This window comes from Littorina saxatilis, linkage group LG3, assembly GCF_037325665.1.
Source record: "Littorina saxatilis isolate snail1 linkage group LG3, US_GU_Lsax_2.0, whole genome shotgun sequence".
NCBI lineage: Eukaryota > Metazoa > Mollusca > Gastropoda > Littorinimorpha > Littorinidae > Littorina > Littorina saxatilis.
In genome coordinates this window covers 70,907,257-70,918,495 of record NC_090247.1, presented here as the reverse complement: position 1 = coordinate 70,918,495, position 11,239 = coordinate 70,907,257, and the positions used below count along the sequence as shown (strand labels likewise).

Genomic DNA, 11,239 nt, shown 5'->3' with positions numbered 1-11,239 from the left:
ATTCAAAATAATACCATTTCTCTGTTATTATTATTAATTTCTGTGAACTTAAAAGTTTATGAGGGTCAATTTTACATGGGTCACATCTACAGGTCATCCAACTTCAATAGCCTGTAAAGTATCAAAAATCTAGCTTTCAAAACATTTCAGAAAAATAAGAACACATGCTTTCGCAACACATCCTTGATATTTGTCAAAAATGTGGTTTTGAAAAAATGCCAAATGTGGTCATGTTTGAAATTGATCAAACCATAGCAGTATGTTAACTTTGTAAAGTCTATCCCGAAAACCATCCAAGAAAACAACAATGTTCAATTCTGTCTACCCATTGTAAGTCAGCCTAATTATGCTCCCCATCAGTGACATTCTCCTGACCTGGTGAGTCAAAACTCACTAAATGTCCAATGGAGAGTTTTCAGCATGCAACCAGAAAGTATATAGTGTGGTGTTATGTCCCTTTTTTTCAAAACAGGGTTATATATGTGGCAATAATCACATGAAATGTTCTCTGTCCTCCACATCTGTTTGATTTGTGATTGGTGTCCAGATTATTTGCTACAGGCATCTGATTAAGTTTATTGTAGCTGCTGTCCGGTTCCCTTTGCCAGTGATATCTGCTTTCCTGTTCTGTAACTTGTATTTATGTTCGCCGATGGCACCCGCTGAATAGTTTTGGTTGTTCTCCAATGGCATCTAGCTAGCTGCTTTGACGTCTGTAAGTGGTATCAAGGTCCTTCACCATGCAGTCATCTGCTGGAAGTGAACAGGAGGCTCTCTTGCTTATGACACCCACACCAGAGCATGGAATGAAACCTGCAATGACACAGCAGTATGACTATGAGAAAGCATGCAGACTGAAGCAAAGAGGGCCAAACTTTAAGAGAATGATAATGAAACCTAACTTAAAGTGCCGTGGCTTTTAGTGCATATATATCTAACTTTTAAAAGTTGTGTCCGTCTGTGTGTGTATTATGATGACTAAAGGCTCCGAAACAGCTGCACCGACTGAGACGGTGGTGGTGGTGGGGGTTTGAAACGTGCTGGTGCGTGTATGTTTGTGCTTGCGTGTGTGCAGGCATGAATATGAATGTCTTTGTCAGTATGTGTGTGTGTGTGTGTGTGTGTGTGTGTGTGTGTGTGAATTTATGAATACAATTGAAGGCACAGTAAGCCTCCCGTAAACCATCACAGATACGGTCAGGCTTTTACACACAGACTACAGTACAAACACCCTTTCATTTAAACACTCACCGATTGAGAACATCCTAGGTGCCCTCCATAAAGAGCGAACAATTTTCAAATAATTTATTTTTGCGTGGTTTATCTTACCCCTGAGCCATCGTGAACCAGTGTGATCCAGTTTCCCTTTTTTCACAATGTAGTCGTCAGTTAGTCATTTGAATGCGACTCCATGTGAGCTTATCTACAATAGCACGTTTTTATGCACGAAACAAACGGCTGTGGTTCACAAAAACTCTAGCGATGGTTTTTGACTGTTGAGAGGAACGGTGATATATATGCATAAACCGCCGTCTGCTACGACCCTTGCGTGACCCTGCTTCCGGGCTTTTCTTTTTTCAAACTTTCACAACTTCGAATTGTACTGATCTTGTCTTGATGAAAAAAGAATTCTTTTATGATTAAAGAATGTTTGTGTGACAAGCTGTCAATTTATTATTTAGATTTTAAAAGTTAGGTCTAGCGCAAAAACGCACCACGGTCCAAAAACATTCTGATAATCATCGATCCACGGCTATCGCCAGTTTACATCGATAGAATGAGACCCGAAGGGAAGTAACTCATTTTTGACCTGAGTTCAATCGGCAAAATTAATTCTTTAACAAGAAGGGCAAAGCCCATACGACTCACATGCTTTACACATTTTTCCTACCAAAATACATGTGACCTTGACCAGGTCATCCAAGGTCATGCAACACAAAGCTGTTAATTCAAGACATAGGAAGTACAATGGTGCTTATTGGCTCTTTCTACCATTCTTTCTTTCTTTTAGTGGTTCACTACCTTATTTTGGTCACATTTCATAAGGGTCAAAGTGACCTTGACCTTGATCATATGTGACCGAATGTGTCTCATGATGAAAGCATAACATGTGCCCCACATAATTTTTAAGTTTGAAACAGTTATCTTCCATAGTTCAGGGTCAAGGTCACTTCAAAATATGTATACAATCCAACTTTGAAGAGCTCCTGTGACCTTGACCTTGAAGCAAGGTAAACCAAACTGGTATCAAAAGATGGGGCTTACTTTGCCCTATATATCATATATAGGTGAGGTATTGAATCTCAAAAACTTCAGAGAAAATGGGAAAAATATGAAAAATAGCTGTTTTTTAGGCAACATTTATGGCCCCTGCGACCTTGACCTTGAAGCAAGGTCAAGATGCTATGTATGTTTTTTGGGGCCTTGTCATCATACACCATCTTGCCAAATTTGGTACTGATAGACTGAATAGTGTCCAAGAAATATCCAACGTTAAAGTTTTCCGGACGGACGGACGGACGTCCGGACGGACGGACGGACGACTCGGGTGAGTACATAGACTCACTTTTGCTTCGCATGTGAGTCAAAAATTGCTCGCTCTTTACGTAGGGCACCTAGGATATTCCCGTTTGGTGAGCGTTCAAATGGAAGGGTGTTTGTACTGTGTGTAAAAGCCTGACAGTATCTGTGATGGTTTACGGGAGGCTTACTGTCCGGGCGTGATTTCTGGTATTGAATATTCATAACAGCCGTCCAGCACCAAAACGAGGCGCCATTGTTGTAGAGGACTAAGTCCACGAAAATAAATTCTTTGAAAATTTTTCACGCTTGACAGAAAGCAGCCAGGATGTTCCCGTTCGGTGAGCGTTCAAATGGAAGTATGCTTGTACTGTATGTAGACGCTCGGGGAGCTCTGTGATGGTTTACGGGAGGCTTACTGTGCCTTTAATGTATATACATCTATACACACCCAAGAAGATAAGGCGCTCAGCAGGTCTGCACTCATGTTGATCCATTATGTCGGAAACAGGCAGGAATTGGATCCTCCACCCGACAGTCACTGAGCTACAGTGCTGCTCTCAGCTATAAGCAAGAGAAAGCAGCTTGAGTGTTTCATCGCATATAATTCCAGTGTTTGCATACTCCATAGCGATTAGCTGAAACTATTTAGCTAAAACATTAAACTATTATCAGTGGAATACCAAAGGGGTGGCATATGTCATCCAAAATATAAGGCAATTTAAAGTGTGATTGACGGGACAGAAGCGTTTCAATGATACAAATAGAGAACACTACATAGCCTACTGTGTGTTACTGGGTTTACACAAGTAAAAGTGAATATTATTTCTTCTTCTGTTTCTTCGTTCATGGGCTTAAGACTCCCACGTTCACTCATGTGGATTTTTACGTGTATGGCCGCCATTCAGACAGCATACGCCAATTTCGGGGGAGGCATGCTGGGTATTTTCGTGTTTCTATAACACACCGAACTCCCACATGGTTTACAGGATCTTTTCCGTGCGCACTTGGTCTTGTGCTTACGTGTACAATGCGCCCGTCGTGAATATTTCAATATTTGAAAAGCAATAAGTGTAAATCTGGTGCCACACAGCAAGCCATGAAGTATTCTGTTTTCAATTCCTACGTACCGGAGAGATAACCCATGTAGTAACTAAACCATACACGCACATATGGGCATATCATTGAGGTCATGGCAAGCTGGTCTGGCAGGGACCTTATATATTCCACTGCTCATGATTACAAAGTCACAGATGCAAAGTCATTCTCGTAACACGTTTGGGCTTGCCATTTTCTCGCGAGTGTTTTGAGAATGAAGTTTGTCTCGGAGATTTTGCATAAGCAGTGGAAAATGACATCCCTGACAGACATGTTGTTTGAACCAACCTCATTTACATGATAGACACGCCTGTGAAGAGATGGTTCATTTATCACATCATGACACATGGGTGGTATCTCTCAGGTAGGCAAAACAATATATATCTAAATGCACCAATTTACCTCAAGCACTCAGCAGGTCTGCACATATGTTGATCCATTAGGTCAAAAAACCACCAGAACTCGATATGTTGTCCTAAAGTCACAGATACAGTGGAACCCCCCAAGGATCCTGAAAAAATAATTAACAAGAAGAGCAAACGCTCGATCGAGTCACTTTCGCAGTTCTGAATATTATATGAGGCATCAGATGGACAGGAAGAAATTGCTATTCACAACACAATACAGATGTAAATAATTTGATGTAAAGAATAATCCTATAAAGTTTGAATCAAATCCGATGAATAGTTTCAGAGATATGATATTTCAATTTTTTTCCTTCAAGACATACCTGTGACCTTGAAAAAGGTCAAAGGTCACCAAAGCAGACGTCAAAGTGTAGAGGTCACTGGGAGTCACGTTCACATAAAATTTGAGCCCGGTCACTTTTATAGTTTCCGAGAAAAGCCCAACGTTAAGTTGTGTGTTGCCGAACAGAAAAGGCTAGTTATCTCCCTTGTTTTTCTGATAACGTTCGTAAAAGGCTACAGATGTAAATACTTTGATGTAAAGAATAATCCTACAAAGTTTCAATCACATCCGATGAACTTTGTCAAAGATATAAAATGTCTAATTTTTCCTTTGACGCTGACCTGTGACCTTGAAAAAGGTCAAAGGTCAACGAAACCATCGTTAAAGTGTAGAGGTCATTGGAGGTCACGACTAAACAAAATATGAGCCCGATCGCTTTGATAGTTTCCGAGAAAAGTCCAACGTTAAGGTGGTGTCTACGGACGGCCGGCCGGACGGCCGGCCGGACGGCCGGCCGGACGGCCGGCCGTCAACCGGGAACTTTTGTTGTTGTCAAAAGCAATTTATGCCTCAAACATTCTCCCACTCTAAGACTGAACTATGCATTCAGTATGTGTTGATATCTGACTTAAACTCACAAAAATAACAAAGGCTAGTTTGTAAAAAGACACTGATTTGAAAAGAAAATTTAAATTCAATTACATATTATTATGTACTATATAATCTGTTCTGGGGCTTTTTTCCAGGTCTTTTAAAAAAGGATGTTCACAAACAATAACAAACACATTTTCAATCCAATGAATGTTTGCAGCACTGTCAGCCGGACAGAAATGACAGTATGTTGACAAAGCCGTGATAAAAACATAACCTGCAGTCCTACCTTAGCGCAAAGAAGTATGAATGGTCTCTGTGTACTCTACAATCTCTGACTGTGGCCCTATGTAAAGGTCGAAAAGAGCTGGCTGTGCTTGGCCATTAAGAAAAATTTCAGTTAATTCAGATTTGTACAAGGAGAGCACAAAAGCATACATTCACAGCATGTATGTCTTGTTATTGCTATAGGTCTATATATCTATGCCACAATGACACAGCAAATACGTACATTCATACAGACATATTCATTTACTCATATAATTTAAATTATATAGCACCACAGGAATATGTTAATATCAAAATCTAATATGAAATTTCCTACACACACCCATGAAGTTCAAGCCCTAAGCAGTTCTGCACACATGTTGATCCAGGAGGTCCAAACACACCCTGCACTTGTTGTCCAACAGTCACTGCTCCAGTGAAACCCTCCATTTAGGACCCTGAAAGATATAACAAGTTCCATAAAGTGATACAAAACTCTTTGTTGTTGTCCTTATCTGCTGAAGGAGCACCTCCTGTCGCTTCACAGCATCTGTAACACAAGAGAGGACTGAGTATCCAGCCAGAAATTTCATGACTGTATTTTTATAATGATGATCAACAAAACTTTTTAAGGGCTTTTAAAATGATATGACAAATATAAAGTCAGATGCACTTCACCCATTGTTATACTTAAACATAGAACTAAGGCTTGCTCATACAGTGGAACTCCCCTTGTTAGACCTCAAAATATCTGAGAAAAATAGGCCTTAAAAAGGACCCCTGGGTGTCTTAAAAAGGCCGTTGATTGATGATTCACAAAGGTTATTCACAGAAAATATGAAAAAAGCAAGGTCCTAAAAGGGAGTGTGTCTTTAAGTGTGTGTGTCTGTCTGTGCATCACAATTAAGGGCTAAACAAAAACAAACACACACCCAAGAAAAGCAAAATTTGTTTGAAAATTTGATCAAACTCCAAGACAGTGAATCAAACAAGAAATGTCCATCACTGATTCAGACGCAGTTTATATTTGAATGTATGTGTGTGTGTTGCAAACATTACACAAAAGTGGATCATAAATACCAAATTCAGCTATGCTAGTACAATATAATTGCAAATTACATTAAATTTGAAATGAAATTTTATAATTTGTTGTTAATAATTTACTTACTGGTTAAAGAGTACAACTTTTCACAATTTCAGCACAGAGAATGGAATCCTTGGTGTCTGCTTCCTTTTCTATCTGAATGACTCATTGGTACAGCCTCTGTCATCACCCTGCCGACTGTTTTTTTGACCTGGAGTCCAGAAGCTTCCCCACCAACTCAGGCAGTTTTGTTTTTCACTAAAAGTAAAAGAATAAAGGTCAAATAGATTTGCACAAAGGAATAAAAAGAGGTTTTCTAGTAATCCAAATAAAGCATGCAGAAATAAAAACACAAAAAGTAACATCAAACAGTTTTGCCTCTTGTGCCCCCAAGACACTGGAATAATTACAGGCCACCAGATAGGCCGTCCATCACTGAAAGTGAACAGAAAAACTTGATGTTTAAATATGTGTGTGTGTGTGTCAGTGTGTGTGTGTGTGTGTGTGTATGTGTGTGTGTGCGAGGCTGACGCTAAGTACCGGCATGTCCGTATGAGAGGGCCTTAGGTACCGTGCATAGACCTTGGCTGCACTAGGTACCGCGCTAAGTACCTGCGATGTTAAAACCCATGTACATAATACTTTTGTGTGTTGTTTATGATGTTTATATGTAGGCATGTTAGTTTGAACTACGATCCTTTATTTTTGTAAATAAGGCTCATCATTTTGTCAAGTAGTAGCGGTTTGAATTTCAAAGGTACTTAACGTATGAAATATACGTACAGAACCAACTTTTTACACACAACCTAAAAGTTCTCACTGCAGATTTAAAAATAACAGCAATCGTTCTCTTGTATCTCAATCATCATTGACAGCAAATAACTGAGTAGAAACATAGCCCTAATTGGGAGTAGTCGGGTGTTTTGACCAACGGTACTTAGTGCTTTCTGTACGGACATAGCGGTACTTAGTGCTTTCCGTACGGACATAGCGGTACTTAACGTCGCCTGCGGTTCCAAGGTTTTATTACACAGAAATAGAGATGTTGGTGGCCATATTATTTCGACCTGTATATCGGGACAGCACATTCAATTCAGACATCCATAGACAGACAGTTTGAACTACGATCCTTTATTTTTGTAAATAAGGCTCATCATTTTGTCAAGTAGTAGCGGTTTGAATTTCAAAGGTACTTAACGTATGAAATATACGTACAGAACCAACTTTTTACACACAACCTAAAAGTTATCACTGCAGATTTAAAAATAACAGCAATCGTTCTCTTGTGTCTCAAGCATCATTGACAGTAAATAACTGAGTAGAAACAATCTTTTACAAAGAATGACCAATAGTGAAGTGAATAGGCCTAAAAACAAACTTTATTAGGCATCTCTCTCTCTCTCTCTCTCTCTCTCTCTCTCTCTCTCTCTCTCTCGGTTGTATGTGTATATTAGGCAGCATTGATGTGCAAGATTATTGATAGAGGAAAGCAGCAATGCTTGGAACAAACCACTGTGTATTTTGCATACGTTTAAATATCATGTTTTCTATTTTTTTTCCTGTGATTTATGTGTACCCCCCCCCCCCCCCCCCCCCCCCCCCCCCCCCCCCAATTGAAAGGGGCTGTAGGCCCATCTACTATATAATACTGGTAGGATTTTCGGTGGTTTTTCGATTCCTGTGACCAAACCGCGCGGATTTGTGCCTTCTCCTTCGGTTGCTATGCCAACGTGACCCAGGAAATCGATTCCGCTAGGTCCCGACTTCCAATTTTGTCCACGAACAAAGTTTGAAGAGGTTTGTCTCGCAAATTTGAGAAGACAACAGTGAACTTTGACCTGAACTTTGACATCGCGGCGAAAGAGATCTGTGATTGGTTCTTCTTCAACTTTCGGTTCGACTAAACACGCGACCGCACCTCAGACGAACCTAGCTGTGTGTTTTATTTCTCTACCCCAGACGAACCTAAAATAATAAGAAGATAGATAGATCTGTTTATCTGTTAATGGAACTCCAAAATATTCCATAGATTTGTTTACTAAATAGTTCGAAACATTATCACCTGATAAGTCGCCGTATAACCTTATAGGTTCCAGCGACTAAATATTTTCCCCCGGTGCAACCATAGACATGTACGTCATCATGATCTCCCCTTAATTTGACCGTTATTTTGGCTGTCTTAGTGAAATGGTAAGATATATCTCTATGTTTTTTACATGTAAGTGTTCGGAAAAAATACAGTTATAGCAGTTATGTACAAAAATAAGCAGCATATGCTCTTTTCGCCAAAGTAAAGTCCTTTTTTCTTCTGGTTTCTTATATGTGTCACAGCACACCGCAAGCTTTTAGGCGAATAGCAAGTGAGTGGTATATATATATCATCAATTTTATAGTAGGTAACGGTGTAAATTAGTTGCCATGTTCATGTCCATTATACGTTTTCCATATTCCATATGTGTCATTTAATTGTGTGTTGCTTGATGCCATGTATGTGTGTGTGTGTGTACATGACTTTAAATAAGCATGGATTGGATGTGTGCACTCGATTGTGTGTGTGAACCATGTATATATTTTCTGTTGTCAATTACATATGTTATACTATGCGTTTGAATCATTAAGTATTTTAGACGTCATACTTTTTTTCGTATCTTCACGATGGCTTTTTACCCGTTTAAATTTTAATGCTTCCAACTTTCAAAGCGCTGCACGGCTGGGAAGAGATGCGCACTTTTATCACTGTTGTTCATGTAGACGTAATCATGGATTTATGCAAACGTCATACCTGCTGTATTTTATTTTGTTTGTTTGTATAGTCGCGTGCGGTCGCGCAGTCTTTTTGGTCAGTTCCGATTACCTCCCATTGATGCGAAAACCTATATGACTGTTTTTTGTTATTTTTCTCTCTGTTAATTCACCAGTGGCTATGTAACATGTGTTACAGAATTGCACCGGTGTAAGGGTTAACATTTTATTTTTCACCAAGAGAATATAATTCATTATATGCGGGATAATGTGCGGGGGGGGGGGGGGGGGGGGGGGTGCAAACAACATTTTCACAACCTTATAGGTTCCAGCGACTAAATATTTTCCCCCGGTGCAACCATAGACATGTACGTCATCATGATCTCCCCTTTATTTGACCGTTATTTTGGCTGTCTTAGTGAAATGGTAAGATATATCTCTATGTTGTTTACATGTAAGTGTTCGGAAAAAATACAGTTATAGCAGTTATGTACAAAAATAAGCAGCATATGCTCTTTTCGCCAAAGTAAAGTCCTTTTTTCTTCTGGTTTCTTATATGTGTCACAGCACACCGCAAGCTTTTAGGCGAATAGCAAGTGAGTGGTATATATATATCATCAATTTTATAGTAGGTAACGGTGTAAATTACTTGCCATGTTCATGTCCATTATACGTTTTCCATATTCCATATGTGTCATTTAATTGTGTGTTGCTTGATGCTTGATGCCATGTATGTATGTGTGTGTGTGTGTGTGTACATGACTTTAAATAAGCATGGATGTGTGCACTCGATTGTGTGTGTGAACCATGTATATATTTTCTGTTGTCAATGTTGTCAATTACATATGTTATACTATGCGTTTGAATCATTAAGTATTTTAGACGTCATACTTTTTTTCGTATCTTCACGATGGCTTTTTACCCGTTTAAATTTTAATGCTTCCAACTTTCAAAGCGCTGCACGGCTGGGAAGAGATGCGCACTTTTATCACTGTTGTTCATGTAGACGTAATCATGGATTCATGCAAACGTCATACCTGCTGTATTTTATTTTGTTTGTTTGTATAGTCGCGTGCGGTCGCGCAGTCTTTTTGGTCAGTTCCGATTACCTCCCATTGATGCGAAAACCTATATAAGAAGATAGATAGATCTGTTTATCTGTTAATGGAACTCCAAAATATTCCATAGATTTGTTTACTTAATTTTTAAAAGATAAGTTCGAAACATTATCACCTGATAAGTCGCCGTATAACCTTATAGGTTCCAGCGACTAAATATTTTCCCCCGGTGCAACCATAGACATGTACGTCATCATGATCTCCCCTTAATTTGACCGTTATTTTGGCTGTCTTAGTGAAATGGTAAGATATATCTCTATGTTTTTTACATGTAAGTGTTCGGAAAAAATACAGTTATAGCAGTTATGTACAAAAATAAGCAGCATATGCTCTTTTCGCCAAAGTAAAGTCCTTTTTTCTTCTGGTTTCTTATATGTGTCACAGCACACTGCAAGCTTTTAGGCGAATAGCAAGTGAGTGGTATATATATATCATCAATTTTATAGTAGGTAACGGTGTAAATTACTTGCCATGTTCATGTCCATTATACGTTTTCCATATTCCATATGTGTCATTTAATTGTGTGTTGCTTGATGCCATGTATGTATGTATGTGTGTGTGTGTGTACATGACTTTAAATAAGCATGGATGTGTGCACTCGATTGTGTGTGTGAACCATGTATATATTTTCTGTTGTCAGTTACATATGTTATACTATGCGTTTGAATCATTAAGTATTTTACACGTCATACTTTTTTTCGTATCTTCACGATGGCTTTTTACCCGTTTAAATTTTAATGCTTCCAACTTTCAAAGCGCTGCACGGCTGGGAAGAGATGCGCACTTTTATCACTGTTGTTCATGTAGACGTAATCATGGATTCATGCAAACGCCATACCTGCTGTATTTTATTTTGTTTGTTTGTATAGTCGCGTGCGGTCGCGCAGTCTTTTTGGTCAGTTCCGATTACCTCCCATTGATGCGAAAACCTATATGACTGTTTTTTGTTATTTTTCTCTCTGTTAATTCACCAGTGGCTATGTAACATGTGTTACAGAATTGCACCGGTGTAAGGGTTAACATTTTATTTTTCACCAAGAGAATATAATTCATTATATGCGGGATAATGTGCGGGGGGGGGGGGAGGGGTGCAAACAACATTTTCACAAGCACATAACCAACAAAATGA

General features: G+C 39.1%; 1 long non-coding RNA gene across 2 annotated transcripts; it reads right to left on the bottom strand.

Annotated features, from left to right (window-relative positions):
• Positions 1-11: 11 nt before the first annotated feature.
• On the bottom strand, positions 12-6,761 carry LOC138963157 (uncharacterized). 2 transcript variants are annotated; one of them, XR_011454726.1, is made up of 5 exons: positions 6,335-6,761; positions 5,510-5,716; positions 4,021-4,129; positions 2,972-3,084; positions 12-813 (listed from the first exon to the last, which is right to left on the bottom strand). It is a non-coding gene; the product is annotated as an uncharacterized lncRNA (long non-coding RNA). The 2 variants fall into 2 exon arrangements; XR_011454725.1 differs by having other exon boundaries at positions 5,510-5,624; positions 6,335-6,752.
• Between the last annotated feature and the right edge of the window lie 4,478 nt (positions 6,762-11,239).